This window comes from Dermacentor silvarum, chromosome 7, assembly GCF_013339745.2.
Source record: "Dermacentor silvarum isolate Dsil-2018 chromosome 7, BIME_Dsil_1.4, whole genome shotgun sequence".
Lineage (NCBI taxonomy): Eukaryota > Metazoa > Arthropoda > Arachnida > Ixodida > Ixodidae > Dermacentor > Dermacentor silvarum.
Genome location: NC_051160.1, coordinates 132,357,929 through 132,385,745, shown reverse-complemented (window position 1 = coordinate 132,385,745; position 27,817 = coordinate 132,357,929). Strand labels below are relative to the sequence as shown.

General features: G+C 44.4%; 6 non-coding genes across 6 annotated transcripts; all 6 read left to right on the top strand.

The window, feature by feature from the left end:
• The first annotated feature begins 2,993 nt into the window (after positions 1 to 2,993).
• Trnap-cgg (transfer RNA proline (anticodon CGG)) lies at positions 2,994 to 3,065 on the top strand. The gene has a single exon. It is a non-coding gene; the product is annotated as a tRNA-Pro (tRNA).
• Positions 3,066 to 13,069: 10,004 nt separating this feature from the next.
• On the top strand, positions 13,070 to 13,141 carry Trnap-cgg (transfer RNA proline (anticodon CGG)). The gene has a single exon. It is a non-coding gene; the product is annotated as a tRNA-Pro (tRNA).
• A 210-nt stretch (positions 13,142 to 13,351) lies between these two features.
• On the top strand, positions 13,352 to 13,423 carry Trnap-cgg (transfer RNA proline (anticodon CGG)). The gene has a single exon. It is a non-coding gene; the product is annotated as a tRNA-Pro (tRNA).
• A 211-nt stretch (positions 13,424 to 13,634) lies between these two features.
• Positions 13,635 to 13,706, top strand: Trnap-cgg (transfer RNA proline (anticodon CGG)). The gene has a single exon. It is a non-coding gene; the product is annotated as a tRNA-Pro (tRNA).
• Positions 13,707 to 13,918: 212 nt separating this feature from the next.
• Positions 13,919 to 13,990, top strand: Trnap-cgg (transfer RNA proline (anticodon CGG)). The gene has a single exon. It is a non-coding gene; the product is annotated as a tRNA-Pro (tRNA).
• Positions 13,991 to 14,201: 211 nt separating this feature from the next.
• On the top strand, positions 14,202 to 14,273 carry Trnap-cgg (transfer RNA proline (anticodon CGG)). Its single transcript has one exon. It is a non-coding gene; the product is annotated as a tRNA-Pro (tRNA).
• Positions 14,274 to 27,817: the final 13,544 nt, after the last annotated feature.

Genomic DNA, 27,817 nt, shown 5'->3' with positions numbered 1-27,817 from the left:
TCTCCGGTCGACCGCGCAGGCTTTCCCATTCTTGCGCGATCGCTTGCCACAGCGTATCGGCCGTGCGGCCGCGGTTGGCTCGTGTGGACAGCCGTTTCTTCAACATGCCCCAGACATTTTCTATGGGATTCAAGTCGGCGCCACATGGAGGCCACTCAAGCTGGCAAACAGCACGTTCTTCTACCAATGACTGGACGATACGTGCTTTATGGATCGGGCTGCGGTCGTGTTGAAAAAAATAGCAGCCGTCGCTGAAGGGACCGTCCAGCGCATACGGAACGAGGTGTCTAGTGATGACGTCGCAGTACCGTGACGCAGTGAAGGGCCCTTCCAGACGCACAAGGGGACCAAGGCCATCTTTGCTGATTGCTCCCCACACGCTCACGGAACACCGTCCACTGGATAGAACACTCTGTGTGTAATTAGGCAGATATCTGCAAGAAATAGCATACAATTGGGTTCCAGCGGCGCGTCTAAAAATGTTGTGATTCCTCTTGCGTATGAACTTTATAATGCTGTTATAGAGTTGCAATAGAAAACGTGCAAACATCATTAGATAGTACTGAAAGACCCACTGGCAGCTTTTAATTAGCTTCAGAGTAAGTAGTACTATGAAACAATCGTTAATGTTTTCAACATAATACCACTACAGAAAAATCTCGTAATGTCCAAAAGCTCATTTTACGTGAAACATGCTGTGATGCAGAATTAGCTTCGTGAATTAACTGCCAATACACAGTAAACACACCTGTAGTTTAGTGGACGCCAAACCCGCTTCCGTTGGTCCCAGCGCGTGGAAAAAGTTGACTCGTCGCTAAAGATGACATCGCCCCATTTCTCTGTTGTCCAATCTTTCATTGCTGTAGCGAACATGAGTCGTTCTTGTAGCTGGCTGTCTGAGAGGCAGGGCTTCTGTGCTGCTACGAAAGACTGCAGGCCAAGCTCACTCAGCCTTCTTCTTACAGTCTCAGACGATACCGTGAGCGAGAGCGCTTCTCGGATATCCTCTGCACTTTGAAAAGGATCAGCCACGATGGCGGCCGTAATCAGGCGGTCCTCTTCCTCAGTCGTGGCCCTTGGACGCCCACTGCGCTCCATATCTGTGAATCTGTCATCGTCGCGGAAAGCTTGAATAATCCTATTCACGGCAGTCCGGCTCCTGTTGGTTCGGCGGCAGATTTCGCGCTGAGGTATTCCCTCTATAAATAAACGCACAATGTGCCTTCTTTCGTCAAGTGGAACACGCAGCGGCATCTTTCCAAATAGGCAATCACCACGTGGCCTGAAGCAAGTCTACTACGTTTTCAGCGACTGACGCGAAGATGCGCCTATGTGTGAAAGAAAATTTTCTATGCATCCGCTTTTTCTTTATTTTTGATGACAGTGAAACACCTCCCTACCCTTTCTCTCAAGACGCAGAAGCAGCAACACTCATTGGACCAAGATGCTGCCAACCAAAGTGCGCCAGTAAACGTCGCGTAAAAAAATCGTCGCAGCGCTTCGTGAAACTTATCTACCCACTGGCAGACCAGTCGACAAAGGTTGCAGTGATTGCTCCGATACTGCTATCAAGCCAGATATGTGGCGGTCTTATCGCAGACAGCGCTCTGCGTCAACACAACGAACTAACAATGTCATGCACGGGAATAAAAAATTAACAGGCAGGCGAGTATCAAGAGGGCTCATATCCGGGAGAGCGCCCCTGTCGCCGCTAGGTGGCGTACCGCTAGGTGGCGCGGATAGGCAGTCTGGCACGCGGTCGCGTGGTCCGCAAACTTTTGTGGTTGACTGTACGTGATCCCTTTCTGCGCACTGTGTGCCAGCTCAGGTTGAGCGACGCATTGCCGGAACATGTAGTTAGTACGGAAAGCATGACCAGACCACTGCGTGGGTATTTCAAGGAAGTGGTCGATAGTGTACGCTTCCTGTCTGTGCGTTTTTCGAATGATTATCTCAGTGAAGTGAAAAGGAAAACACTGTACAGAGATCTATGTGATGTACTTTTCCCAGTGCCATTGTACAGAGCCATATACAGTGGAGGGCCAAGGAAGGATGTGCTGAAACGGGTGAAACGCATGCAGGTACCACCAGGGGTTAAAACCTTTTTCTTTAAGCTTCACACCGGAACGCTCTCCGTCAAGAGTTTTAAGAAAGAACGGGGTTGTACTGTACCATAAGGATCGCACTGCTTCATCTGCAAGCAGCCCGAAACCATTGACCATGTTTTTGTTTTGTTTTTTTGCACTGTTGGGAGGGGGTTTACTTCTGGGATGTGTTAAAACGAACACTCAAGAAAGAGTTGCCATTGGACCTCCATAGGATCAGATACTTGTCCATTAAAGATGATGACGGGTTTCCTTGTGACTTTATTATGTTGATTGCACTCCACTGTTTATGGCGGGCTCGTATGGCGGGGTACCACTGTGATCCTGACGTGAGGCCCGCGAGGATTTATTTCAAAGAAAGTGTTTATCGGTTTATTGAAGAACAGAAAATGCAATTGGCTGTACCGGATTGGCTGCCAAGGCTAGAGCCTCTGACAGTCATGAAGGAACTTTAGCTTGACAACGTTGGTCCTATACGGATGGACCACTTACTTGTGTTAGTTTTCTTTCTAATTTCGTTTCTGTCCAACAGCGTGCATTTGTGTTATTTGAGTGTGTGGTAATTTGTATGTACTGTGTTATGTCGAAGACCGGCAATAAATAAAAAAAATCGTTGGTCTAGGGGTACGATTCTCGCTTCGGGTGCGAGAGGTCCCGGGTTCAAATCCCGGACGAGCCCTTTTTTGTTTTTTCTTAGCAGGTAGCTATTCCATCTGAGAACAGCGCTAACGGGTCGTAACTTCCTTTCCTTGAGCAACGTTGGTCGTTCTGGATGCCGTAACTAGAGCCCACTGATGGGAAAACGAAATAATTGTTATTTTTAGAATCATCTGCTCGCGCGTGTAGCACTCCCTTCTAAGTTATCGAAAGCAGTACATGCGCAAGGGCGGCTCGTTGGTCTAGGGGTATGATTCTCGCTTCGGGTGCGAGAGGTCCCGGGTTCAAATCCCGGACGAGCCCTTTTTTGTTTTTTTCTTAGCAGGTAGCTATTCTACATGAGAACAGCGCTAACGGGTCGTAACTTCCTTTCTTTGAGCCACGTTGGTCGTTCTGGATGCTGTAACTAGAGCCCACTGATGGGAAAAGAAAATAATTGTTTTTTAGAAGCATCTGCTCGCGCGTGTAGCACTCCCTTATAATATATCGAAAGCAGTACATCCGCAAGGGCGGCTCGTTGGTCTAGAGAGATTCCACTTCCGGCCGCGAAAGCGTAAGGACGTGTTTTTCATGTGCTCCAACGGGGCGCTGCTAGCGGCCCAGCTTAGCCGCGGAAACAGGGACAACATGGAAGACAACCAGGACTACCAAGTGTTGCTGCCTCATCTGCCAAAAGGTCGGATTGTTTTGAAAACGCTTTTTTTGCACGGTGACCCACGAGCAAGGCCGTACAGGGTTGAAGACTACCGGGATGCCCTTGGTCGTTTGGAATTGCTGCCTGAGGTTCATGCCTTAGGAGCATTTCAAATGAATCATGTGTGGGCTGTTACGTTCAAGAGTCATGAAAGTATGAAGAAGTTGTTGACGACTGGGAATATTACCGTGAAAGGCAGAAAGTGTCTGGTAGTAGACCCGAATAACCAAGATGTCCGAGTGAAAATCCACTGGGTCCTTCCTAATGTGACGAACGACGACATTCGTATGGCTTTCGAGCCATACGGCGAGGTGATGGAAGCGACAATAGAGCGCTGGCGTGTCCTCGGACTTTCGGAAAAGGCTACGGCAACGCGCGTGCTGAACCTCAGGCTAAAGGCTGGAGTCACAATTGAAGACATCCCTTATCAAGTACGTGTCGCCCGTGAGCCTGCCCTCGTAGTTATTCCAGGCAAGGCGCCACTCTGCTTGCGCTGCCAAGGAAAAGGGCATATCCGCCGCGACTGCCGAATCCCCCGATGTTCACGGTGCCGCCGGTTCGGCCATGACGAAACCCAGTGCGTACCCACGTACGCGAACATAACGGGCCCCAGAGAGGACGCTGTCGTATCAGACAACATCATGGACGAGGCTGAAGCTGAAGAAGTAGCAGCGACGGTGACGGTGAAGCAAAAAGCGGTGGAAACGCCCCCGGCAGTGATACATCAACGTGAGTCAACAACTAGTGAAAGGAAAGAGCTGGAAGAAAATGCGACAGGACCAAATAGTGAAGACGTGCACAACAAAGTGGCGGAAAAGTGTTTACCGCAGAGGAAACCGTCAAGTGAACCTCAGGATACACCGCCAAATGAAACGTCGACAGTGCAGTGTGAAACGATGGATGGCGTTGTAGAGGCGTCGACAAAGCGTATGCACAGCGACAGTGTTGGTGAACCAGACCATCTCGATGATGCAGATGACGGAGGGCCGCCAATGAAAACGGCTTTGACGCGACGAACGTCGTTGAAGCCGAAACCGAACATTCTTTCTGGTAGACGCCCGCTGGAGAAACCGCCGGAATAAAGGCGGGGTCTCGCTACCCCTTGCTAAGTAAGCAACATGGGACCGCCAAAGCGACAACGCGTGGACGATGCTGTGCCGTCCAGTCACCGAACTTCGGTTGACGATGCAGGCAACAGACAGCGAGTTCATCCCGACCAACCACGGCCGCAACTCAGTGAGGGCTCTAATGCACCCTTGCTCCCTGAGGTAAACACTTCGCGATCCATCAGCTCTTCGCAACTTAAAGACGAAAGGCTCGGTCTTGCCTTGCGTGTTGCCACTGTAAATGTACGAGGATTGGCGACCAAAAAACGACAAAATCAACTTAACCGACTTTTTCTGGAAAATAACTTATACAAAGTAGCCGTGCAAGAAACAAAGATTGAAAGTGAGGAGCAGACGGATCGCATGGTGGAAACTTTTCGAAGGCATTTTAATGTTTGTGTTAGCCACGCAGTAGGCAGATCCGGCGGTTGTGGAATTTACATAAGGAATAACGTAGGCATCGAAGGCGAAAAAGTTGTTGCGTCGGAGGCGGGACGATTGCTTGTTCTTGACTTTTCGTATTGTGCAAGGGAATGGCGTGCTATCTGTATACACGCACCAAACACCGATTATGAGCGTGTTGTGTTGTTTGAAGAGTTAGAAAAAAATTTTAAATGCGAAAATTGTTTAATTATGTTTGGCGACTATAATTGTTTGTATTTCGCTGAAGATCAAGCCAAAAACACCCCTGTACGAGATAAAAGTTCACGGTTGCTTGTTTCACTGCTTCAGGAATATTATTTAGAGGATCTTGGATATTTATTGTTAAGAGGAAGGCGCCCTACCTACACCCATTATCAGCGCGGAAGCTGTGCTAGGCTGGATAGGATGTATGTTACAGTTGACCTTGCCAGAGATTGTGACCACTATGAAGTGAAACATGTGTCATTTAGCGACCATAGCCTTGTAATGGCTAAACTAGGAACCAACTTGAGAAAAGATGTCACGGTTTCGCCCTAAGGGCGAAGCAATGAATGCGATAGCAACACAGCAATGTCATACGAAGTAAGGTGAGCGGCTTTGGTAGCAACAACACGCAGAACTGTTGTCGACGCCATCGGCGTTTTGCCCGCGTTAGCTCAAAATGCGTGCGGCGTTTGTGACTGTTGCTGGAGCCTCTGATATAAATAGGCACTTGGTGCCGCAGCTAAACGTCGGCTCCCTTCCCTCCCCCTCCCCCACGGACTCTCGCGCGTCTGAAGAAGGCGCGTTTGCTCTACATATATGGTCATTGTAAAGGAGAAAAGAGACGCCTACTTCTGCAGCCCTTAAGCGAGCACGGCGCAGAACGCGCGTTTGTTCTCCGCCGTGCGTTCACTCCCCGTGAAAGACGCGCCCCTCGCGCCCTTTCACTCGCACATACAGCGTTCGGCGCGCGGCGACGATTTCATCTCCAAATGACGTCATACGGAACCTCACGGCGACGCCGACGGCAGAAATCTGCTTTCGAGTGTCCATATAATTGCTATCGCAATAAAAGCCGTTTTGATTGGGCTTTATAGAAATTCAATGTGAAACTTTTACATGACGAAAAATTTATGGAGTGTGTAACAAGAAGAATTCAACAAATGGCATCCACGGTATCACATGGTTGGGCAGCTGAGTGGGAAAACTTTAAGAGCGCAGTCAAGATTGAAGCGTGCTCAAGCAGTTGAAGAAGAAGAAAGACAGAGTTTGTAGTAAAGGGGCCGTGGGTCAGGGGAGAATAAAGAAGAAGTTAGTAATGGCGACATGAAGAGTACTTTGTTTATTATGTGCAGGCTTGTTACATAATTTGGCGCAGCCGACAACAAGAACCAATATGTGGGTGACTTTCTTTGTGGAGAACAGCAGCAACTCTGTGGTATTCAAGAAATATCAAGTCGAGGACGAAGCCGCCACTCACCTTCCCGAACACGTCACTACAGGTGAGCTTCTGAATCTCGTTCTGGATGAAGCCTCAGTGTCTTCAGAGGAACTTTTGGAGCAACATTCAGTGAAAGTAAATATTCCGCTGCGTCTGTTCAACAAGCTGGTGTTGACACCGATAGAAAGAATTTCATGCTCCGGCATACTTCATCTGACGAGCTAGCGACAGTTCTTCGAGCCATATCAATTCAACAACAGCAAATTTCGCAGCAAAGCTCCATTATTGAGACTCTGGCTTCTACTTTAACCAAACGGGCGAACCATACATCACAAATAGTACGTCCTGAAACGTTCGACGGCTCATCCGAAAGTCCAGAAGGGTGGATAACTTTCTATGAACGAGCTGCGAAGAACAATGGATGGCTGTCTGATGAAGACCTAGTGATCAACATGCGACAATTCTTTAGCGGGATAGCAAGAAAGTGGCACGAGTGGCGACTTTCACAACGAGAGCCTGAACCTTGGTTTAAATGGAAGGAGAGTTTCCTTCTGACTTTCAGTAAGAATCCGGTTGAGCGGTGGCATGAAGCACTATTCTACCGTTTCAAGTCCAGCACGCCACTCGAGTATTTTCTGGAGAAACAGCGACTTCTTCGCCTCGCTGAACCTGAACTGTCGCTGTCATCACTTCTTGCCCTTATCATCCATGGTTTACCTAGAGATTTGTTACGGCAGGTTCTAGCACAAGGTCCGAAAACGCTCGAAGCGCTCTTGGAACTGCTAAAACTATTTCCGCATAGCTGGACTGAGCGAAGCTACAAGGCTAGACAAGACTTTTCAGGGACGCCAAGCGTCAATCGCTTGGATGAGAAGTGTTCGTTGGTGTTGGACGGTGTCAGGTCTAACTTTGGCGCGAGCACCGCAAGACCTATAACTCCCGTACAGAAACCCACAGAGTTAAACAATGAAGATCAAGAAGAAGCCGAGGGGAATTCTAAAGATGTCTCTACAGCAAGTGAGACAGTTCAACTTGTGTCATCAAGTTTATTGCATATACAACTCGAAGTGGACGGTGAGACAATGCGAGCTCTTGTAGACAGTGGAGCTTCGGTTTCAATTATAAAAGGAAGCAGAGCTAAAACTGAGAAGATATTCACAGGAAAAACAGTGGTTGTACGAGGCTACGACGGGCGTGAGAAGGAACACTGCGAATGGATGCGCCTAAAGCTTAAGTACCAATCACAAACTGCAGAAATACTGGCACTGGTTATAGAAGGCATTGAGTATGACTGTCTACTCTCGCGTCCGGACATGAAGTTGCTCAAGCTGAACATACACTGGGATGACACTGTGTCTGTGAGCCAAGACGAGCAGGAGCCGCAACCTGTTAGAAAAGAAAATGAAATTCGCGTTGTGAAGAAAGAAGATGACATCCCTCTAATCTATCCTGAATTATACTGCTGTGGAGGCTATCCTCCAGGTGCTACGAAGTTTGAAGTCCCGTTTAAATTACATGACGAAACTGTAGTACGGAGGAAACCTTACAACCTCACCAGAGAAAAGAAGGCATGGCTGAAAGAAGAGCTTGCGAAGATGTTGGACGCAGGTATTATCCGTCCGTCCGTATCACCATATGCATCGCCGATAACCATAGCACCCAAGGAACATGGAACCCTCCGACTCTGCACTGACTACAGAGCAATTAACAAACAGACACATCTAATTCCATTCCCTATGCCAAGAATAGATGGAATTATTGATGACACAGGTGGATGTACTTGGTTTTCTAGGATAGACCTTTGTAAAGGTTTTTGGCAAGTACCACTTCAAGAGGATACAAAGCAGTATACGGCGTTCATAACTCCGTTTGACATCTACGAATACAACCGCCTCCCCTTCGGATGGAAGAACTCGCCCAGCTGGTTTCAGAAAATGATGAATATGGTTCTGGATCCGTTCATTGGCCGCTTCTGCAATGTCTACGTAGATGATATTATTGTGTATTCCAAAAGCGAGCGTCTCCATGAACAACACCTGGCACATGTCCTCACCGCTTTGTCAGAAGCCAACCTAAAGGTCAATTTTAAGAAGAGTGAATTTTTCAAGAACAAGGTGATTTTCTTGGGCAGAGTTCTGGATGGCACTACAAAAAACACAAAAGAAGAATCGGTGGCACGCATTGCAAAAATTGTGAAACCTTTTGATGCTCACTCATTACGCGTGTTTTTGGGGTTGGCAGGACATTTTAGAGCATTTATCCAAGATTATGCTCTCAAAACTAGATGTCTGACTAGACTAACACAAAAAGACGTACCATTCTGTTGGACGGGTGACTGTCAGGTGGCCTACCAAGAGCTAGTACGAGTTATCTCGTCTGATCCAGTCCTCAGACTGCCGGACTTTGCTCTACCATTTGAGCTCAATACAGATGCCTCGCATTACGGAACGGGTGCGATGCTATACCAGCGAGACACAAGTCAGCCGAACAATCGCCAACTAAGCGTAATTGGCTACCATAGCTACACATTTAACAAAGCGGAGGTGAACTACACGACGACAGAGAAGGAAGCTCTAGCCGTTTTAAAGGCAATTCGGTACTTCCGTTCCTACCTGGAAGGTACCAGATTCAAGTTGTACACAGATCATGAGGCACTTAACCACCTCTTGAAAATGGCGGAGCCAAAAGGAAAAGTCGCACGGTGGGTCAGCGAGCTTCAAGAGTTCGACTTTGAAGTGAATCACCGTCCCGGAGCTTCTATGAAAGATGCGGACGCAATGTCTAGATTGGGGGTAACAGTTCTTGATGTGCAACACGAAGCAATAGGTACCGCCAAAATTTGGGAAGGAGCTGAAGTTTTGCAACTGGCCCAGACAGGCAAAACAGCAGTGCCTCCTACACTGGTTCCGAAAATTCTGGACCTTTACCACAATAGTCCCCATTCAGGTGGTCACGATGGCTTTTGGCGGACCTACATGAAACTGACGAAAAGGTTCACATGGCCCCGCATCAAGGAAGACACAAAAAGATACGTGCAATCATGCCACAAATGCCAGGTGAATAAAGTAAAGTTCAAGCAACCAACCCAACAGATGACATTACCGACGCACTCAAGCGTACCATTTGAAGTTATTCACATGGACTTCGCTGAACTCCAAAAAAAAATCTGAAGGCGTGAAGAAAACGCAAGCATTCCTGTTGTGTGTGGATGAGTGCACCAGGATGGTGGCAGCAAAACCGGGGAAGGAGGACGCCAACAGCGTGATTTCCTTTCTAAGCCGAAAGATGTTTGACAACGTTAAAGTAGTAGTGTCAGACAACGGACCTGCCTTTCGGAGCCACCACCTTAAGGAATGGGCCAAGCAACGTGGAGTTACGCTCAGGTTCACAGCACCGTATCACCCAGCAGCTAATGGGTTAGCTGAGCGAGCTATTCGGGACATCAAACAGTACATAAATATGTATCCAGATTTCCCAGGTGGATGGAAGTGCTGCCTTGAAGCGGCGGTAGCTCCTCATATCCGATCCTATACAACAGCTGTAGGATGCACACCGCTCTTTGCTGCTACCGGGAACCCAACCTATCTACCAGCCGACACGTCTCTAGGAATTCAAGCAGAGCTGCAACTGACAGAAGAGAGAAGAAATGAAGAGAGCGAAGTTAAGTACCGTGAAAGAATGAAAAGGAACTTTGACAAAAGACAAAACACAACCATACCAAGAATAGAGGTTGGAGACTTGGTGCTAGTAAGAAAAGGGCTGTCGAACTCATGCTCAAATTACAGAGGACCATTCTGTGTTGTCAAAACAGCAAGCCAACAGGGAATCTTAAAGACTGTCTGGTATGTAGGCCCCAATGGCACCGTGGAATCAGCCTCTATAGCAAACGTTTTTATATACCATCCCAGGAGGGATGAAAACAATGGCGGGGAGAGTGAAGCGTGCTCAAGCAGTTGAAGAAAAAGAAAGACAGAATTTGTAGTAAAGGGGCCGGGGGGTCAGGGGAGAATAAAGAAGAAGTTAGTAATGGCGACATGAAGAGTACTTTGTCTGTTTATTATGTGCGGGCTTGTTACCAAGATGATTGCGATTGAAAGGGGAAGCATTATTAGTCAAATGCAAAAGCGTAATGAAAAGGAACTCCAGTGCCAACTAGATTTTCTTGTGTGCATGGAAAGCAGCAATCCCGACATGTACATAAAAGCCATTCGTGAAGTAAAAAACAAACTAGAAGTAATTGCAACGGAAAAGTACAGGGCCGCAGTGATAAGGGCGCGAGCTCAGAAGATGTGGCTTGGTGAAACGCCCAACAAGCGAGCGATGTCCGATGAAAGAAAATATGCGGCTCAAAATGAAATACGACAGATGCTCTATTGCAACGAAGTGACGTCAGACAGGAGTAAAATTGAGCAAGCATTTGTTGAGCATTACAGCGAATTATTTGCGAATAACAAGGGCGGGAAAACTGGGCTAAGAACCGAGGTTATTAACTTAATACCCAGGCTTGATGAACAAGTTAAGACACGATTAGAACAGCCAATAAGTATAGATGAAGTGAGAAGTGCCATTAAAGAATTGGCTCCAGGAAAAACACCCGGACCAGATGGAATAGGCGCAGCTTTTTACAAAATGTTCATTGAGGAAATCAGCCCCATTTTGCATAAGGTAATTCAAAACGCTTATGAGGAAAAATTGTTACCGCCTTCCTTTCGCGCTGCACATATGGTTTTAATACCTAAAACGGATGATCCTGCGAAACTTTTATCAGTAGGGGCCTATCGCCCAATAACTCTTACAAATGTTGACTATAAAATCTACACAAAAATTTTGGCTAAACGTCTGCAAAGCGTTATTATGCTTCTCGTTGGACCGCACCAGACATGTGGAATAAAAGGGCGTTCGATATGTACAAATGTGCATGTAGCCCGCAGTGTTCTCGAATGCTGTGATGATATATCAGGACGAGTTGCAATGTTACAACTTGATCTCGCTAAGGCTTTTGACCGTGTCACACACGATGTTCTTTTTTCTGTGCTTCAGCATGCCAATGTTGGCGAAGTGTTATCAGAAGGTTTAAAGATGGCTTATAGTGATTGTACTGTGCGCATTATAGTTAACAAGAACCTCACCCAGAATATTGACGTCCGGTCATCTATAAAACAAGGATGGGCGTTGTCATCACTGCTATTCGCTCTTTACCTTGAACCCTTCTGCCTTAGTCTTATTAATAACGAAAAGGTACATGGTTTCAGGCTTCAGACGCATCACGTGAAAATCCTTGCCTACGCTGATGACGTAGGTGTTTTTTGCACTGACCGCAAAAGCATAGAAGAAGCCATTAGCGTCACCAAAGATTTTTGTAAACAGACAGGCTACGCGATTAACTGGGAGAAAAGTATCGGTTTCTGGCACGGAACATGGGACGTTAAACCAGAAAAATTTGCGAGCCTTACGCGGGCAAGAAGTCCGTCTACGTACTTAGGCGTTCCTCTTGAGAATTATAACCAAACAGCAGATTATTGGGATGACCTGACGCCAAAGGTGAAGGAGAAAGTTGGAGGATGGCAAGGCCGTGAATTATCGATGTTTGCTCGGGACAGTGCGTGCAATGTGTTTTTGATTACCAAAGTGTGGTATGTGCTGCAATTTTTATCAATGTCACGCGTCCATGTGCAAAAACTGCACCGAATACTTGCGGTGTTCATTTGGGGCTCCAGTTGGGAGAGAGTTAGTCGAACTAATCTATTTCGCTCAGTGAAAGACGGAGGCCTCGGCCTTTCGCATCTGTTCATCCGGCAGATTGTGTCGCGTTTTATGTTCATGCGGGACCAGAGAGACCCGTTTTTGAGAGAAATGATGCAAATGCGCTTGAAAAATGTATTGCCTGAATTTGTTGTGTCTAGTGCGACTACTTTTGATTGTGGCGTAAAAGGTTACTTCAGTGAAGTAGTGGCAACATTTAGAATACTTAAAACACGCTTCTCTTTCGAGTACCTAAGTCTTGTACCTAGAAAGAAGCTGTATAAAGATGTAAGTGATGTGATGATGCCAGTCCCATTATACAGATCCCTAAGCAATGGAGGCCCAGGGCAGGATGTTTTAAAGAGAGTTGGAAGAATGACTGTTAGAGGAGCTGTTAAAACGTTCTTTTTCAAATTACACACAGACACACTCCCGGTAAAAACATGGCTAGATGAGAAAGGAATATTTGTACTTTGGACGACCAACTGCCTCTTGTGTAAGAAACCCGAAACCATCGAGCACACGCTTATTTATTGTTGGTATCCAGTATTTTTTTGGGATGTGTTGCAACGAAACCTGAAGAAAGAGTTACCGATAACACCATATGGAATTCGATACCTTTCAGTAGAGAATGAAAATAACGTTCCTTATGACATGATTATGATACTGGGCCTTCATAGCCTTTGGGTCACAAGAATAGCAGTTAGGCACGCCGACCCCAAAATGAAGTCAACCAGGGAAACCTATAGAGAACGTAACCTACATGCGCGATGTATATAGCTCTTTAGCTGAGCCTCCAGATTGGCTTTCAGTACTTGATGACTTGGCAAAAATGAAGAAATTTTAGTCTACCACACTGGTCAAGCAGACCAAAGTGGTTTTTATCTATGTACATGCTTTCTATTTGAATAAAAAAAGCAGCTCGTTGGTCTAGGGGTATGATTCTCGCTTCGGGTGCGAGAGGTCCCGGGTTCAAATCCCGGACGAGCCCTTTATTGTTTTCTCTTAGCAGGTAGCTATTCTATATCAGAACAGCGCTAACGGGTCGGAACTTCCTTTCTTTGAGCCACGTTGGTCGTTCTGGATGCTGTAACTAGAGCCCACTGATGGAAAACGAAATAATTGTTGTTATATTTGGCATCATCTGCTCGCGCGTGTAGCACTCCCTTATATATATCGAAAGCAGTACATCCGCAAGGGCGGCTCGTTGGTCTAGGGGTATGATTCTCGCTTCGGGTGCGAGAGGTCCCGGGTTCAAATCCCGGACGAGCCCTTTATTGTTTTCTCTTAGCAGGTAGCTATTCTATATCAGAACAGCGCTAACGGGTCGGAACTTCCTTTCTTTGAGCCACGTTGGTCGTTCTGGATGCTGTAACTAGAGCCCACTGATGGAAAACGAAATAATTGTTGTTATATTTGGCATCATCTGCTCGCTCGTGTAGCACTCCCTTATAATATATCGAAAGCAGTACATCCGCAAGGGCGGCTCGTTGGTCTAGGGGTATGATTCTCGCTTCGGGTGCGAGAGGTCCCGGGTTCAAATCCCGGACGAGCCCTTTTTTGTTTTCTCTTAGTAGGTAGCTATTCTATATGAGAACAGCGCTAACGGGTCAGAACTTCCTTTCTTTGAGCCACGTTGGTCGTTCTGGATGCTGTAACTAGAGCCCACTGATGAGAAAACGAAATAATTGTTGTTATATTTGGCATCATCTGCTCGCTCGTGTAGCACTCCCTTATAATATATCGAAAGCAGTACATCCGCAAGGGCGGCTCGTTGGTCTAGGGGTATGATTCTCGCTTCGGGTGCGAGAGGTCCCGGGTTCAAATCCCGGACGAGCCCTTTTTTGTTTTCTCTTAGTAGGTAGCTATTCTATATGAGAACAGCGCTAACGGGTCAGAACTTCCTTTCTTTGAGCCACGTTGGTCGTTCTGGATGCTGTAACTAGAGCCCACTGATGTAAAACGAAATAATTGTTGTTATATTTGGCATCATCCGCTCGCTCGTGTAGCACTCCCTTATAATATATCGAAAGCAGTACATCCGCAAGGGCGGCTCGTTGGTCTAGGGGTATGATTCTCGCTTCGGGTGCGAGAGGTCCCGGGTTCAAATCCCGGACGAGCCCTTTTTTGTTTTCTCTTAGTAGGTAGCTATTCTATATGAGAACAGCGCTAACGGGTCAGAACTTCCTTTCTTTGAGCCACGTTGGTCGTTCTGGATGCTGTAACTAGAGCCCACTGATGTAAAACGAAATAATTGTTGTTATATTTGGCATCATCTGCTCGCGCGTGTAGCACTCCGTTATATTATATTGAAAGCAGTACATCCGCAAGGGCGGCTCGTTGGTCTGGGATTCTACTTCCGGCCACCGCAGTGAACGGACGCAGAATGCCTTGCTCCGTAGGGGCGGTTACAGCGGCCCTCGGCCGTGGTACCAGGTGTACGGATAGGCCTTACCCGGAATACCAAGTTGTTTTGCCTCATCTGCCTTCAGGTACTTCAGTTTTGTACACCGTATTTTTGCACGCTGACGTTAAAACCAGGCCGTATCGGGTCGAGCAATTTCGAGATGCTATCGCGAGTCTTGCACTGCTGCCGGAAGTGGTGGCCCTTGGCGCCTTCCAAATGAACCACGTATGGGCGGTGACCTTTCGTGATGAAGCTTCGAAGAAAAAGATGCTAGCGGCGGAATATTTCAACGTGAAAGACCAACCCTGCATGGTTTTGATCCGTGCAACCAAGGCATCAGGCTGAAGCTTTATTGGCTGTTGCACTTCGTTCATGACGACGAGGTTTGTGCAGCCTTAGCCTCTTACGGAAAGGTTACAGATGTCACCCGAGAAAAGTGGCGAGTACAGGGATGCAATGACAAAGGGTCCACCACCCGTTTGGTGACACTCCAGCCAAAACCTGGCGTGACAGTTGAAGACTTGCCTCACCAGGTGCGTGTAGCGGAGAACTTAGCGCTCGTGCATGTTCCAGGAAGACCCCCGTTATGCCTCCGGTGCCATGGAACGGGACACATCCGGCGCGAGTGCCGCATACCACGCTGTGCACTTTGCCGCCGCTACGGCCACGAGGAACAATAGTGCGTGAGGTCATATGCTGCGGTAATAAGCCCAGTTAAAGGCGACGAAATGGATGAACACATAATGGACCACGCTGACGCTGATCCGGCGTCCCGAGCAGAGACCGATGAGCAGGCGGCAGATAGCACGCACCCGGAAGCGACTCCAACACCGGAGGAAACCAAGAGCTCCAGTGGCGGCAGACTGTCGACGCAAAGAGCTTGCTGTCTGAGAAACCGACTACCGAAGAAAATATGACTGACACAAAGGGTGCGCCATCAGCGAGCACGTCGGAGTCGACCACGAAAGATGGGACCGGGGATTCTGAGGATATCGAAATGATAGCAGCCGCCAAAGCAGCTGCAAAGAGGCCTCGTGAGGTCATTGATGGATATGAAGACACACCGGAACGATCGAGCAGCGGCGAGCCCTCACCGAAGACGCCTATAACAAGGCGACCCGGCTTCAAACCGAAGCCGAACATACCGCCTGATAGGCGGACGACTTCAACACCACCCCCGCATTAGCGGGGAACGGACTGTGCCGAGACAGCGTGCCCTCAGTGCAAGACCTACCCTAGCGCGCATGTAGGTCGTGCCGCGTACTGCTAATTGCCTTTATTGCCTGCCCAGACGTGAGTATCATTCTGTCTTTATGCCTAATCTAAACATGGCTGTTAGTCTGACAGTTCCCTTTTGCGTAGGGACGTTAAATGTGAGGGGTCTGGCATCCCGCAGAAGGCAGTGCCAGATAAACCGGCTCTTGTTAGAAGATGATATCGACATAATGGCAGTGCAGGAAACCAAAGTAGAAAGCGAAGAGCAAACAGGCAGAATGGTCGAGCCTTTCAGGAATAGGTATAATGTATGCGTGTCTCACGCCAGAGGAACTTCCGCGGGTTGCATAATACTTGTTCGAAAATGCACTGATATTGTTGTGCAAACTGTCACGTCTAGTGATGACGGTAGGCTACTAGTCATCGACTTTAGTTTTTGCGGCCTCCTCTGGCGTGCAATATGTGTTTATGCGCCGAATAAGATACACGAACGCGAAGAATACATAGGAAACCTGAAAGCCTGTATGACGTACGAAAGAAACATAATATTATATGGGGACTTTAACTGTGCGTGTAGACCGCAAGATCGAGCAAACAGATTGACCTATCGCGATAAAAGTGCGTTACTGTTAAGCGCGCTTGTAAACGAGTTTGAACTAGACGACGTTGGTTGTATTTTTGACGGCGACGAGCACGTACAGTACACGCACTATCAAGGTGTAAGTCACGCTAGACTTGACCGCATATATGTTTCTGCTGAAATCACACCGCATCTTACTACGTACCGAGTAAAGAACGTCACATTTAGTGATCACTGCTTGGTGACAGTGACAGTAGGAACCAAAGCAAAAGTATCAAGATTCAGTTGGAATTTGTGGAAATTAAATGATAAATTGTTGGATGATGAAATTTTTCGTAAGAAAGTAAAGGAGAAGATGGATGGAATATTTTCGGTTGAAACTTCTAACTTCACAATAGTTTGGGAACAATTTAAGAACGAAGTAAAGATTGCCGCGATTGAACGAGCTTGCGTGCTGCGTAGCAATGAAAAACAGCAAGAGAAAGAACTAAAGAGCACGTTAGATTTTATGACTACTGTTGAGAGTACTAACCCTGGACAAGGAAATAGAACTAACCCTGGCAAGGAAATGCGTGACCTGAAAAGTAAACTTGAAGTGATTGATGAGAATAAATATTGCGGGGCGATGGTCAGAGCACGAGCGGAAAGACTATGGCTCGGAGAAACGCCTACTAAGCGGGCACTCGGTGAAGAAAAAAGGCAAGCAGTAAAAAAAGAGATAAAAGAAATAAGATATAAAAATGAAGCGACACGTGATAAAGAATTGATAAAGAAAGCGTTTGTTGAGTGTTATGAAAGACTGCTAAGCCCTAAAATAAAAGATACAGTAGCTTTTCGAAATGATTTTCTATCGCTCATGCCAAGGCTAGACGATGAAGTGAGAGAAACGCTTGAGCGGCCAATTAGTCTGCATGAGGTAGAACAGGCCATTGATGAGCTAAGCACCGGCAAGGCACCCGGGCCTGATGGACTAGGGGCTGCCATTTACAAAACCTTCAAGAAAGAACTGGCACAAGCGTTACACCGTGTGATAGATGAGTACTATGATCGAAAAAGGGCACCTTTATCGTTTAGAAAATGCCATGTAGTATTAATTCCAAAATCAGATGATCCCAGGAAATTGATGGCTGTTGAGGCCTATCGACCAATAAGCCTTACAAGTGTAGACTATAAAATATTTACAAAGGTGCTAGCCAAGAGATTGCAGAGCGTTATCACACACCTCGTACTGCCTCACTAGACATGCGGCATCAAAGGAAGGACCATTTACACAAATATACACACCGCTAGAACTACCCTTGAATGCTGTGACATAAATCTTGATAACATAGCTATGATACAACTAGATCTTCAGAAAGCATTTGACAGGGTCAATCATGACATATTACTATCAGTATTAGAACATTGTAATGTAGGAAGCGTCATCACTAAAGGCATCAAAATGGTGTATGAAGAGTGTGCCGTAAACCTTATAATCAACAACACCTTAAGTGAGAACATTCCAGTGCTTTCAGGTATAAAACAAGGGTGTGCGTGCTCGTCTCTTCTTTTTGCACTTTATTTGGAACCCTTATGTTTAAAAATTCTAAGAAATGAAAGGGTGCATGGTTATTCCTATTACACCAGTGAAGTGAAGATACTGGCATATGCGGATGACATCGCCATATTCTGCAGAGACAAGGACAGTGTTAAAGAAGCTGTTAAGGAAGCTACAGCATTCTGCAGCGCTACCGGAAGTGCCATTAGCTGGGATGTCTCTTGGCATTTGGCATGGAAATTGGGGGGAAACGCCGGAGACGTATGCAAATATGCGATGGACAAATATTCCTGCTAGTTACTTGGGAGTGCCTCTTCAGCATTATAGAAATACCACAGAATACTGGGCAGGAGAGACAGACAGACTGAAGGACCAGTCTGAAAAATAGGGAGGGCATAACTTTTCTATGTTTTCACGCGCAACAGTCTATAATCCCTTACAAAAATTTTTAATGTGCTTTTTTAGAGAGTCTTTTGAACTTGTTCGATAGAATTCTATTGTGTTTATTTTGACTGCTTATAGAATTTTCCTATAGAGTTCCAACAGTTATTTGGCTACCGCATTCTTATAGGAACTCTGAAGACACAATTCTATAGAACATCTCTACGGAGTTCCTTTTAAGATCCTAAAGACAAATTTCTATAGAACATTTCTATGGAGTTCCTTTTAAGATGGTAAAGACGAATTTCTATAAAACATCTCTACGGAGTTCCTTTTAAGATCCTAAAGACAAATTTCTATAGAACATTTCTATTGAGTTCCTTTCAAGATTGTAAAGACAAATTTCTACAGAACGTTTCTACGGAGTTCTTTTAAAGATCGTAAAGAAAAACTTCTATAGAACATTTCTATCGAGTTCCTTTCAAGATTATAAAGACAAATTTCTTTAGAACATTTCTCTGCAGTTGCTTTACAGACCCAAAAGACAAATCTCTATAAAACCTATGTCGATGTTTGTAATGTGCTTGTACTTTGCCGAGGTTCTAGAGAACTGTACTGTAGGCATTAACGATTACAGTAAATGCAGTGGCAAAAATAATTGGCACTACAACCACAAAGTGATCTGTTTTAAACGTTTATTGCACTTCAGACTAGATACATGCATCATACATACTACATACACACTTTAGAACAGTCAGCATACATGCTTCAGCCTAGAACTTGCAACACACAAACTGTAGCTGCCAATGCGCTTCACGGATCAAGCTGGTGGTGCTAACATACGAAACAGGAAAACATTTGTGGCACACTCGACTGGAGTTGACATCTGAGAAAAGCAGGCTTGTCTAAGACAAGAAAGCTTCGCAATAAAACTGCAGAAGGACCTGCTGTTCCAGCAATGCACATTAAACGGTTGGATACTAAAGCCTGAAAGTAGGTTCATATGAATGTGCACAGATATATGTGCACTGCAATGTTTTGCGTCAGCTCCACAAAACCACACTAAACTTATAAAACACAGCATTCTGGCCTATTTTGAAGTGTAAAAAGAACACTGGCAGTCCTTGTAAAAATGCAGCAAACAGTGGTACTCCTGGAGAAGTGCATCATATATTGTACAAAGCTTAATAAGCTTGAATGTTGTTATAAGGCAAATTTTGAGATCAGGCTCAATATTCCAAAATTATGCTGACAAATACAAACATGACTGACGCACACCAATACCTAAGAAAACGATTTAGCTCAGGAGCTCCTATGCATGTGAATAGTGAAATCGTTTTTCTTGGCAACCACAGGACTGAACTTCATGTTTGTTATTGAAAACATTTTTAATTGGTGCTATTTACATTTAGACCAATTTTTATTAAGAATGGTTGAAAATTGCACAATTAAAAAAACTTATCTTTAGAACTATAACTCACAAAAAAAAAACTAGCAAGCACAATTCTGTTCTGCAAATCGGAATTGGCCTCGAGCTTTAGCTAAGGACCAACTCCGATGTCCCTCCTTAAATACGTGTGAAATTCCTAAATGGTTTTGAGACAACCACAAGGCTATTTTGAATTAAATTTGTAGCATTTGAGAAAGTTAAGGTCTACCGGTTGTTGGAAGAATTTCAATTCAGAGCCTAAAGTAAAAATTATTAAAAATAGGCAGGTTTAAAGAAAAGTAAAAGCATGAAGTTTAATTATCCCCAACTCTGCAATAAAAACACATATCACAGTTCTGCAGACTGGATCAGCTATGTCTTAAGTCAAGGAATTTGATATATGAATTTACAGCTTGCGTGAAATGTTCCAATGTTTATAAGCATTTCGCACGTCCTACTCACAAATTAATGATTGTATTTTAAAGCAGTATATGATACGTCAATTTCGCCAACTTTAGTTATGGATTAGGTGCAACTAACAGAACGGTGATATCACTGTTTTTTTAGTAAGAGTTGTTAAATTAATAGCTTCGTTTCTTGGAATTTTCGTGGATTTGTATGAAATGTCACTTGAATAAAAAATGTTACATCATGCTTGTGCTATGCGAATGATGCTTTTTTGAATGACGTGTTTACTTTGATTTAATAATGCTTTCCCATTTTACCTAATTCCTTCCTGGAGGCATGTAAGGCTTTAGTGAGGTATAAACAAATAAATGTAAATTATTTAATACTTAAATAAACAAATAATGTGGTTTGTCTCAGCATTCCAGTTTTTACCACCAGCATGACCTGTATGAAGCTTTGGCTACTGCTCACATGTTGCATGTTCATTCTTACATGATCGCCCACTACTTCACTTCCTGGAAAGCAGCGAGGAAAGGCTAGCTTTTAACCTCGTTGGTTCCGCCTGGTACTCTGCCACGGTGAAGCCTGCAAAATACAATTGAAAATCATTTTAAAAAGGTGTAATGAACATTTAGCCATAATCTATAGGCAGGCGCAAACATGTCACAAATATATATATCTACAAATGTGGTATAAATATTTATATGTATATAGTTGTAGCACTACACTGTTTCATTTAAGTATTTCAGAAAAAAATAACAAGAAAGTAGCAGAAGTATCTCCGTGAAGAGGGACAGTTCTCAGGCAATCACTTTTGAGAATATTTTCCCTTCCCAAGATTTTGTGACACTAGAACTAGGCCAATGCACCGACACTAGAATGCCATTGCTAGTGACAAAAATAAAGTGTTTCCAAAAGACAGCAGCCCAGTTGCACATTAACGTCATCTTGTAATGACAACACATCTTAAGTTTAACATATGTAAGCAAGCAGGAACACCCATGAACTAAGGCTCCTATATAGACATCGCGCTACGCATAGCAAACAAATTTTTGGAAGAAAAAGAGAATGATCTACTGGCTTCTATTGTTCAGCGGGTGAAACAATATTACATCTGCCGGTCGTCATAGTTCGTATGTGCTATGCGTAATATGGCAGTATTCAATTTCTCACGTGGAGCTTGAGATTTTGAGCAATCATGATAACAATGCATTTAACTATCTGTTGCATGGGGACCAATCAGACTTTTTTAGGGTTGTTTGCAGTGAAAAGTTTGCAATTCCAAGTTTGGACTGCTGTCCTCGATTTCGCATTGCTTTCACAGGCAGAGGAAAAAATTGGCTTTATCGCTCAACCCCTGGTCCGTATAATTTTCTCTCCTAGGCGAATGTTGAGGCACCGGCCAGTCTGCGCCATGTACATTTGACTAAATATGCACATGATCACAGAAATAGACAACACTACCCCTGACAGACACAAGACAAATTTAATAGTATCTTTAATAAAGCAAGTCTCCCTGGCCAGGGTGCCTTTCTTAGTTCACTTGTACACTGATATGCACATGTATTTCTAGCGAAAAATAAAGCAGGCAGGATATGCATGGCAGCCCGCAAGCGAACTGAGAAAGGCAAGCAGGCAAGAGAGGCTTGCGTCGGTGAGAAATACCACCAAATTTGTCCATTACGTGTCACAGGTAGTGTACTGTACTCCTTTCACATGTGGTCAAACTTACATAGGGCAAACTGGCCGGTGCCTAAACATGTGCCTAAGAGATGACCATATTTCACTCAAAAGACCAGTATGCTTGTCCTACTTGGCCATGCATTGTCACAATAGGGCATAATGTAGGATTAAGATTGTTCATCTGTGTTCACCCACACTGAAAAATTAACTAGAGAAATCAGTGAGGCATACCACATAAATAAGAAGACATGTGTGAGCGAGCTTTCATTAATAATGCACGAAAAAAAGATATCCTTTCTCGATGACAAGGGATCGAAATCAGTCTGCCTATTTATTACTGAAGTAACTGAGCAGAGCGAATACTGACCTTCATATTTATTTTCAGCAAATTCAAGCTAATCAAATGTGCATTTGCCAGACACAGTTCTTCTGGGAACAGGACAGAAATAACTGGGAAGATATTAATGATAAACAATGGTGTGCACACTACGTGCTTAGACTTGTGACATATGTGGCAAACTACACTACAAATTCTTAGATGCACAGGTAACTGCATGAGCTTGCAGCACAAACAGGAAAAATTTGGAAATAAATGCAACAGCATAGGAAACAGTTTTAAGACAATAAAACCAAACTAAAAAGCGATAAACATACTGTGTACTAAACAAAAATAAAATTTATGTTGCAGCCAAACAATTAATGCAGGAAAAAATACTAAACATCAGTACATGTTAGGTCTAGTTTTATACAGAACATGATAATGTGTGCATAAACTTTACGCACACATGTAAGTAAGTTGAATACAGTTGCATAAATATTTATCCTCTTTAGTAAACTGCATAAACTAATGTGTCGCTAAACTAAACCATGAATGATACCAAGATCCAACTTTTTTGGAACATGTACATTTCATACATACCTGACATGAGCATCCAGCCATGCTGCTGCAGGCACTCGTATGGGGTCTGCATTTCTGGGGGCCCGTCCTTTTAGTGGACACTGTTGCGGGCCAAGGCCTCGCCACTACAAAATGAGTTGTGTTAGCTTATAGCAGTGGAGCAATAAAGCTGTCATATCGTAAACACATGTAAGGAGCACCTAAAATAGTCACGAAAACAATGTCTGCACTAGTACATGATGGCAAGAGAGCAAAAGGTTGAAATTATTGAATGGCTTGATAATATGGACCTCTTCATCAAAGTAAATTTTTGGGCACGTCGCAACTGCACATTACAATGTATTTTAAATTTTTTTTAGAGAGTCGTTTTTTTTATTACTTAGATTAAGCAACTTTCCCTTACCATGTTTATTTATGTGAAAGTTATGTCAGCACAGCTTGTCATGAAAACAAGGCTATACTAGCAAGTAGCAAGCTGTGATTGGCTTACATTTTTTTCCTGCTGCTCGTAAGCCTAAAACCTCGTAAGCAGAGATTACCCACAACGTCGAAGCATTTATAAGCAAGGAAACGTCATTGAAAGAATCGGTGAAGAGGCAGGTGGATCGTTACTATGCAACTGCAGCAGAAAAACGGGAGCTCACGAACAGGTGCACAAGATGATTTCCGAACGTAATCTATCTCAGCGGAAGAAAACGCTTATCAGAATTATCAATTCCGCATTGTGGCAACAAATTTGCGTAACTAAATTCTGACAACCAGTGCGCCGCAAGCATCAGCACAGATTTCACTGTTGCCGTGGGTGTTCTATTTCCTACGTCCGCAAGGCACTCTATGCACACGATAAGCACGCACAGCACACGTGTAGTTAGCAACTACGATTGCTCACCTTTTGAACAGTACGATGAGATCGAAAAGAGCTCTCCGAGTTGCCAGTGCTGCGTCGACGATGTTGATCCAGCATACATGCCGTTGCGTAATGGAGGAGCTGAGGCACGCTAATAATACGCATTATTTCATCGCGACGTCCACAAAACTTTTCACGACCACCGAAGACAAAGGGAACACACTCCACGGCATGAAAATCGTTGGTCCACATTTGCCTGGCGCGCCACGCATACGGCGAGTTTGCAGCGAGACGCAGGCTACCTTCCGGCACTTTCATGCACACGAACTACACCACATTTCATTACGGCAAACCTAAAAACACACGATCAAACAAACACATCGAAGCAGCGTGCACTACCGACCGGCACATTGAAGACGGAGGAATAACAACACGACTTATTTTACCGGCCGCGTGGGACCGGCGCCGCCAGCGCCATCTGTATACTTGTGAGGCTGTTATGGCCTCCGTGATGCCAGCAATAATAACCACTACAGCACGTTTTTGTGCCATTTTGTGCCCAATTACGTATATATATGTTGCGAGACAAAAGGAACCATCGACCAGTCTATATTGTAGACTACAATTTAGCGCAGGAAGAAATTCCATGACCAATTCTTGCTTTTGAATCACTTATGCCGCAAGTAGCCAACAAAGCATGGCCTTCGAAATCCGGTTACGTGATCCTGAGAAATCCGTGGCTGGGGCGTGATTTGAATGATTTCAACTCCGATCACCTACCTTAAAGCGCCTAAATGACATTTCCCGCAGCCGTTAGCTGCGCTACTTGGGCCGTAACTTCGTTTTAAGCAGCTTCCTGCTGTCTTCAACATTGAATGTAGCCCAGAAATTTTTGACACAATCTCGGAGGTACACATGGAAGTGTGCGATGTTTCCGTGTACTTTGTAATTGTCCGTCGCAAAGCAACACATATGCGATGGTTCTTAATTTTGCTCGTGTGGCGCAGGTTATATCCATGTCGTCCGTATCTTGCTTTCGTGTCGGTGTGTTTATCGTGCGCGGATTGCACTCATGTCATTCGTGCCTTCTCTGTGTATCGTGCGACCTACGAAGATTCCTCGAAAAAACCGCATGTCTCTGCAGCGTGCATGCGTCGCATTTTAGTGACGTAGGCCAAAATGTGCGGCGGCGTTCTGTGTGTTTGCTGCCACGTGCTGCAGTCACTGCGTTCCAGCAGATAGACGCGGCTGCTTACGCGTAGTTTTGTTTAGTATTCCTCGGTCATCTTTGTGATTCACCTGCATCGGCGATAGAAACCACAATGCGCTTCCTTGACGTTACTTTGTGTAATTTCGCTTTTTGTTTTGTTCGCCTTCTTCAGTGATTATAAAGATGCTCTTGCTTGATAGTAAAAACCCGTGAAACGGGTTTGAAATAATCAGGCTTTTTATTCCTTGGAAATTGGCGCGAGTGGTAATTTTACAAGAGCTTAGCAACAGCTCTGTACATCGAGCTAAAAAGCAAAATATCTAAACCTGTTACGGCACGTGAATCTTACTATTATGTGTCAATATCTCAGTATGTTCTCTGCTGAGAACGATTGTCCAATTCGCTCTGAACTAGCGTATATAATTTTTTTTTTCATATTTGCTGCAAGTACAAAATTTGCATGGTTGCACTGTTGTCTTTTCGAGTTAAAAAGACACTTTGAGATATTATTCAGCAGTATTCGACACCTTCTATTGAAACGTTTATAGAGTGCAAATATAGAGCCATTCTATAGAAAGGCCGCACGGTAGCTTCTTTAAGCGTCCTACCTCTATAGAATTCAGTGCATATGTGAATACACACACTATATAGAACGCTTATAGAGTGGGAATGGAGGGCCAGTCTATAGGTAGCCACAATAGAAGTGCTACAAACATTCCATAACATTCTTCTATAGAATTTAATACATATGATGTCAATACACCCTCCATACACGGTGTTTCACGTAACTTGAGCCAAACTTTAAAAATATGCAAATGCCACGTTGCTGGACCGAACTATCCAAACCAAGGTAATGTTGTTAGCCGTCGCTTGGAGATACTCACATAATTTTTTGCATTCCCCCTAATTAGATAATTAGTCTTAAATAATTAATCAACTTCTGAAATATTGCCGCGCGACTGGCCGTTCGAGGCACTTTGCGTGTATTCGCGGGATTCTTTCACACTCGTAACAACACTTTTATGCAGCGTGTATTGAGCAACAGAAATATGTGTCGCGAGTATTTCATGTTGCGCTGCAATTTTCTCATTGATAATTTTTATCTAATTATAATACTTGAGAAGTTCAATAATTAATTAAGACTAATTATTGAATTAGGCGGAATGTAAAAATAATTTGAGCATCTGAGGGCGACGGCAAACATTACCTTGGTTCTCTCCAGCTACGTTGCATTTGCATATTTTTTTATGTTTGGCACAAGGTAAGTGAAACACCCTGAAGAATGCTTAAAGAGCGCGAATAGAGAGCCGCTCTATAGACAGACCACATTAGAACTGCTTGAAATTTTCTGTAAACCTTCTTCTATAGAATTTAGTAAATACGATGTAAATGCAACCTCTATAGAACTTTTACAGAGGGCGAATGGAGAGCCAGTCTATAGACAGGCAGCATTAGAAGTGTTAAAAACGTTCTATAAGCATTCTTCTATAGAATTTAGTACATATGATATCGACACACCCTCTATAGAACGTTTATAGAGAGCGAATGGAGAGCTTGTCTATAGACAGGTCACATTAGAAGTGCAAAAAACTTTCTATAAACGTTCTTCTATAGAATTGAGTACGTAAGATATCAATACACCCTCTATAGAACATTTGTAGAGGGCTAATTGAGAGCCAGTCTATAGACAGGCCGCATTAGAAGTGCTAAAAACGCTCTATAAACGTTCCTCTATAGAATTTAGTACATAAGATATCAATACACCCTCTATAGAGCATTTATAGAAAGCCAATGGAGAGCCATTCTATAGAGAGGTCACGTTAGAAGTTCTAAAGACGTTCTTTAAAGAATACTTTATAGAATTCAGTACATATAACGTCAATACACCCTCTATTGCACTTTTATTGTGCGTGAAATGACATGTTTCTATAGACAGGTTGCTTTAGACTTCGTATAGAGATTCTATGCAGACGACTCTATAGAGCGCGAGTTTCTATAGAGTTCCTTTTGACTTCATAGGAGCCCATTAGGAGTTGTAAAGGAACTCTAAATTCATTTTCGTAAGGGATGTATTTTTTGTTGCAAAAGTGTTTTATGTACTTCAAGTGTTCAGTATGAGCAGAATTTGTGTCCAGAAATTACACAGAGTGTTTGCCACCTATATATGGAATTCTACATGGGAACGCACCAGTTGGTCAAACTTGTTCCTTTCCATGCGAAACGGAGGACTTGGACTGTGTCATTTGTTTTTGAAACAAATTGTTTCAAGGTTTTTCTTTTTGCGAGACCAAAGGGATATTTTTTTGAGTGCTGTTATACACGCCAAAATGTGTAATCATATTCCGGAATATATTGTGTCGTCAAACGCAGAGACACGGAGAGCACTGAGCAGCTTTTGGCGCGAAATTGTCTCAGCTTATCAAGTACTGAAGTCGCGATTTTCCTTAGAATACCTGGTCACAGTTGCGCGTAAACGATTACACAAAGATCTACTCGATGTATTTTTGCCAATACCGTTGTACCGCTCCATCTATCAACTAGGACAAGAACGTGACGTTTTAAAACGAGTTCGGAAAATGCCAGTTAGAGCGTCATCAAAAACCTTTTTTTTTTCAACTGCACACAGGCACGCTCCCTGTAAAACCGTGGCTTGAAAGTAAAGGTATCTTTGTTCCATGGGGATTGCACTGTTTGATATGCCAGAAGACCGAAACGATAGAGCACATCTTTCTGGACTGTCACGATGCTGTTTTCCTGTGGGACATTCTTCAGCGGACAGTCAAGAAGGAGTTGCCAGTATCACCCTTTGGTATCAGATTTTTGCCATGCGCAGATACAGAGGACGTGCAATGTGACATGCTAATGCTGTTGTGCTTGCACAGTGTAAGGAAAACGAGGATGGCGGTCAGGAATGCGGATATAAACGCACGATCGGCAGTGCAAAACTTCATTGAACACTCTGTGTACGTACGAGATGTTCTCAAAATCCAGAAAGACCCACCGGATTGGTTACCTGTTCTTGATAAGCTGGCTTCTCTGAGGCCATGTTAACCTCCCACTCCAGCCATGAAA